The sequence below is a fragment of the Sinocyclocheilus rhinocerous genome, unplaced genomic scaffold, assembly GCF_001515625.1.
Source record: "Sinocyclocheilus rhinocerous isolate Xijiao unplaced genomic scaffold, SAMN03320098_v1.1 scaffold271, whole genome shotgun sequence".
NCBI classification, from domain to species: domain Eukaryota; kingdom Metazoa; phylum Chordata; class Actinopteri; order Cypriniformes; family Cyprinidae; genus Sinocyclocheilus; species Sinocyclocheilus rhinocerous.
In genome coordinates this window covers 1,276,246-1,282,245 of record NW_015657574.1, presented here as the reverse complement: position 1 = coordinate 1,282,245, position 6,000 = coordinate 1,276,246, and the positions used below count along the sequence as shown (strand labels likewise).

At 37.0% G+C, this 6,000-nt stretch overlaps 1 long non-coding RNA gene across 1 annotated transcript; it reads left to right on the top strand.

The window, feature by feature from the left end:
- The first annotated feature begins 164 nt into the window (after positions 1-164).
- On the top strand, positions 165-1,650 carry LOC107721281 (uncharacterized). The gene is made up of 3 exons (XR_001637696.1): positions 165-571; positions 916-1,169; positions 1,365-1,650. It is a non-coding gene; the product is annotated as an uncharacterized LOC107721281 (long non-coding RNA).
- Positions 1,651-6,000: the final 4,350 nt, after the last annotated feature.

Below are 6,000 nucleotides of genomic sequence, written 5' to 3'. Positions count from 1 at the left end.
AATGTGGTATTAGTAGTTACTAAAAGTAGTTTACTAAAGTACCTCAATATTTCTTCTAGTAATTACTTTGTCTTAGCTCTAAACAATTTCTCTTTTCCTTCTTTCCCTAAATCAGACCAGACCCCTGTACTGCAGAATAAAGCTGAATGTCTCATGATCAAATGTCTCTTGAATGTGAATATAAGTCTAAATTTAAACAGTATTATATAGAGCGGTCGCCGATCGTGTCTCTTTAGGGCACTTGGAGGAAACCACGCAATTCATATGGATTACTTTGGCGATGTTTTTTTGCGATTTCAACTTTTTGAAACGTGAACATCTTTGGTGAATCTTCTTTCATCGGAGGGACATAAATCTCTCAGATTTTTATTAAAATATCTCAGCTTTTCTTTTGAAGATGAACGAAAGTCTTAGATGGTTTGGAGCATCTTAAGGGTGAGTGATGACAGAATTCAAATTGTTTTGGGGGAACTATGAAATTAATTAGAAAATATAGCGGTATGTTCTTATTTTTACCAGCTTCTGCAAGCGTGTATGGCGTCTGGCTTTTGGAACCTCACTGTGACTTCAGGTAAGATTTAATTAACGTTATTTGTCTGTGCCAGTCGTGTTTTTGACACATGCATTGGCAGAAAAAAATAAATAAAATAAAATTAGTCATTATAACATGTACAACATTAACATTCTTTTATTTGCAAAATGAAGTTGTGTATTTATTTATTTCTGATTTCCTGAACAATTTGGCTTCATTGTAATGAGGTTAATGATCTTTGAAAAACCATGATTATGAACATACAATTACTTTGTCTTGAGCTGATTAGCCAACTGTGGTAGTGTTCGTTGATTGGTGTTTATATTTGTTCAAGCTTGACAACCTTATCGCCTTTATTTTCTAATATATATTTCTCATTACAGATAAGAACAAAGATTAAATTGTAAGAAGGGTTGCTTATATGAGAGCATACAGTACATCTGAAACTGCTGAGGCTGGGAAGGTTTTTGAGGTACATTGTTCTCAGCGTACTGTCATTCTTAAAAAGAAAACAAATCATCAATCATCATTTGCTTTTTTGTGTGTGTGTGTGTGAAATATTAACATTTGTTGTTTTTCAGATCAGCTGCTATAGAAGACAAACTGAAATCTGAGTGCAGAGACAAGCAAAGGAATAGTAAGTATATTTTCATGTTGTATCACCTCTGTTATAGAGATTTTTGAATCAGGCCTAATGGAGGGTGATTTGGTCAATCTTGGAAGAAAAACGTTAGCAATGTGTCCATTCCAGCTGGCTAATTTGTGCTTTCTTTCAGTCATTTGTGTAAAAATCTGTTATTTAATTTTGTTTCTGTTTTGTTTTTTTCTAAAGCTGCAAGGCTCTGGTGCAAAATATTGTATGCCAGGAGTCAGGACGACTAGGCTGTGCCCAGGTCTCCGGAACCTGCGACGACGCTCAGCTCCATCAGCCCTCCATCTGCGCCTTCGGATCCACCAGCTCGGTCTCCGTCGGTCGGCCCCCAGATGTTGGCAGCCACACCATCTACATTTTGGCTCCTCGCTCCCTCGATTCCGCCGTGTGTTGTCAGCACTGGGATGCTCTGGGTCTGTGCCATGTGCCAAACACCATCTAAGCTGCCAGGGCATCATCGTCATCCTCCCATACTTGACTTGACTTGACATCCTGCCATCATCCCCGCACTTTTGCCTCTCACCATCCCTACGCCATCTCCTTGTCCACCTCCAAAACCCCCTCCATCCCTCCCTATTCTGTTGCTTGAACTTTATCATCTTCAGTCTTTGCACACACACAGCTATTCACTTATGCACTTTGTTTTTCAGTCTTTTTTATGTATTTTTTTTCTTCAGAAAATTGCATTGTAATTTTTATTTATTCATTGATGTAAAATTCTGTACTTTTTAGTAAGGCCGGTATAACTGAAATGTTCTGAAAAGATACTGAAAAGATAGCTCTGCCATAGCATTTCAGTCTTTTTTTATTTATGTTTTTTTTATAATGTATTAAAATGTACTTGAGTATGTTTGTAGTAATACAAATATACTATAAACATACTTGTATTTCAAGTGCATTTTTAATACATTTAATAGTATGTTTTGTTTTGTTTTTCACCGAAGTATATATGCTGCTGTCCTTTTTTAGTGTACTTTATGAATATTTGTAATGTACACAATAATACATTAAAGTTTTCTAGATATCAAAGTGTGTACGTGTGTGTATATACTGAAAAAAGCAGCTTTATAATATACTAGTAGTGTAATGCTAATGCATTTCCAATGAGCTGAAATACAATTGAAATGTACTTGAAGTACATTAAAACGATGCTTCAAATATACTCTTAACTGTAGTTCATGAAGTGTTAAAAGGACATTTTAAATGTATTTTAAGAATTACACTTAAATTGCACTAAATATACTTAAAGTGGTTCCATTTTAACACAATTTCAATATATTAAATATATTACAAATAGATTAAAATCCAACTTAAACATATCTTGAAATACACTTAATATACTTAAAGTTGTTTCAAAATAATACATTTAATATGCACTTAGTATAGTATAATTTAAATATAGTAAGTATGTCTGAAAAAGCACAATTTAAATATATTTCTTTTTCACCTGGGTGAGCATGCCTGGAACTGCTTAATGAGAAGCAAATGAGGCTGAGTTCGACCTTGAGCTGACATCCCTGCCAGAACTGCACACCACAGCCAAGCCTCTCTGTATTTGCACCAGTATGGCAAGGAACTGGGAAATAATGAAATCATACAGCCATCTGCCCAGGATCCGTCCTAATACTGCTGCAGATTAATAAACAACCAATCCAAATATTGGATTTGTGAAAAACTGATCAAGATGAGAAGATGATTAGTCTGTCCAGAAAGTTTGATCAAATGGAAATGGGCTCAACAGCAAAACAAACAACAGAAAAGTCCAAGATTGCCAATCATGCTTATGAAATAAAATAAGACCACGTCATATTAGCACATTTCTCCCCCATTAACAAACATACACACTCACAAACACTCGCAAACAGGATGTAGAAATAAATCTGAATATATTTATATAGAGGAATATACAGTATTATGAATATATTAATAAGTAGAATTAAAATGACATTCAAAGAAATTCATATGTAAATTTATTCTATGAACAAAAAACACTTTGCTGTTGAATATTGCTGTGATAAAGCCTGTTTTGAAAGTTTTGAAAAAAGTAGATAGATAGATAGATAGATAGATAGAGAATTCTTTAGAACGATAGATAGAACGATAGAACAATAGATAGATAGATAGATAGATAGATAGAACGATAGAACAATAGATAGATAGATAGATAGATAGATAATTCTTTAGAACAATAGATAGAACGATAGAATGATAGAAAGATAGAACGATAGATAGATAGATAGATAGAACGATAGATAGATAGATAGATAGATAGATAGATAGATAGATAGATAGAGAATTCTTTAGAACGATAGACAGAACGATAGAATGATAGAAAGATAGAACGATAGATAGATAGATAGATAGAACGATAGATAGATAGATAGATAGATAAATAGAGAATTCTTTAGAACGATAGAATGATAGAAAGATAGAACGATAAGATAGATAGATAGATAGATAGATAGATAGATAGAAATTCAGAATTTTGCACAACGCTGCAACAGCACTGTAGTACCTGGGATGCTGGGAAAGACTGGAGCTGATGAGAGCAGATACATCAGCGCTGAAATGTGTGAAACACAGAGTGGGATGCGTGCCAGCTCGCCCGTCGTTAATGCACCCCCAAATACACCCCTTTGTATGTTCACATGGGCAGCCAAAAGCACCATGTGTTTTCTGTGTTGGCAAGGGCTCTCACGTGTGGGGGTTATGGAGGTGTTATCATACTGCATCGCTAACATTTGGTGATAGTGGGGTATCTTTCCTCTGTGGGCCTGCAATTACTACTGTTCCTCCCGCTGCTATTTAAAGGCTATAAGATTCACTACAGCACCACACTGTGAGGCTAAAGAACCAAACAGACAGAGGTAACATGGTAGGCAGCAGGCGATGAGGGTGAGAAACGTGGAAGATCACAGCCAGCGCTCGGCACAATAAAGAAAGAGACCTCATGTGAGGGCTCAAAATAATCATCACGCAGATGTTCCTGTACGCAACCTCCTGTGTTAGTAACAGGACCTAATGGTCAAAGCGTAAGGATGTGAAGCTTCTCAAAAACATAACACGCAGGAAGCAGCACTAGGAGATGGAGGAGGGGGAAAGGAGGTGGAATGAGGCAGAAGAGGAAGCTGACTCAACATTGCCTGGAAACAAGGTCTTATTGCTCATTTGATTAAAAAAAATAGCAACTTAAAATCTAACACTATTAGCCCTAAATGTATACATGGCTGCCATAAAAATGGCATTGTGATACCAGGCACAGGTGTTGACAGAAGTTGTCTCTGAATATTAAATGAAGGCCGGGATTATCTTCAATTTAATTTGGAAATTGGTGGATAATGAAAACATTTAAACAACAGAAGTTGAATCAATGATGGTGTTATACAGCCACTATTGTGAAGACCATAAACATGCATCAAACAAGGTAAAGATCACGTTAAGTTGCAGATTGAGTACACACAGCTGGCAGATGTATAGTACATGTAGTGAAGTTAAAGTCATAAGTTCCCAGAAAAAATAATACTCAAGTAAAGTACAGATACTCAAAAAGTGTACTTAAGTACAATACTCAGTAAATGTACTTAGTTACAGTCCGGCTCTGACTGTATGTGTGGGAGTGTGTGTGCTAGAGCATGCGAGTACCTTCCCATGAAATTATAAATATTTTCAGGGATTCTGACACGCATTCCAAAAGCAAACGTGACAAGAGCCCTTTTAAAAAAATAATGATTAAATGCCATGGCCTGTTGAGTTTTATGGCTCTGGGGGCTCAGATAATGTGGTGATTGATTTAAATCATAACCGTTTATGATTAAACTATATTTTCATGACTATTAAATTGGACAAAAATAAAACACAGCAATGTAATTATATATAGCACATTTGCCAATTTATCAAACCACAAATAAATAAATAAACCAACGCACAATGGCTCGTAGCCTAGGCTCTGTGCTATTGTTTTCAAATGTTGGGCCAAAAGTGTCTGTTTTGAAAAGGGAATAAAAAATTGCCCCTTTTCCTATAGCAAATAATAAAATGCACCTAACTATATAGTTGTGCATTGTTAGGGGAGGGAAAATAATTAGGCTTATCCATAGCCGCGGGAACGTATTTTGAGCTGGGGGGGGGCTGAGTCAAATCAGCTGTGTCCAAACACAATGAGTAAGACCTCGGTGGTTTCTCAAGAAATTCAATATTTTGTTAGTCCTCGACCCGTTCTATAGGCTAATATGTAATGCAAACCACATCAAAACACATTACACTTAAACAGCCTCTGACCAAATCGCTTACACTCACTGCTTCCATGTCAATGCGTACAGATGTACCCACGTTCACATCACACAGCCGCACAGTCAGTGCAGACAAACACAATGACACACACAGCTGTCTGGAGGCTGCAGATAAGAGAGGCAAGCTGTGAGGAGATGGGAATGTGAAGGGAATGGTAGGGGGAAGGGGTTGAGGAGGGAGGGCCTGAAGGATGAGAACGATCAGCTGTGAAAAGGCCAGACAGGTCCTCACAGCATTGTGGATGACTCTCACACTAAACTATTGTGGCTAATTAAATAGCTCCTTCATAAAAGCGCTAATGACTAAGATGGAATGACTCTTTCCTATTGTTTCCACTTCAGTGAGTTGTATATCCTGCCGCAGGCCTCGCAATCCAACTGTAATTTGTGCAATAGATAGATTATTGAGATATACCATGGCCGGCAACAATAGTGCTGATAAACTAAATAATTCCCAGGCAATCCTTGAACGCAGGGACTGGCAAGAACATCGGAGGGTCAGTATAGACGGAACACCCCTTTCATTT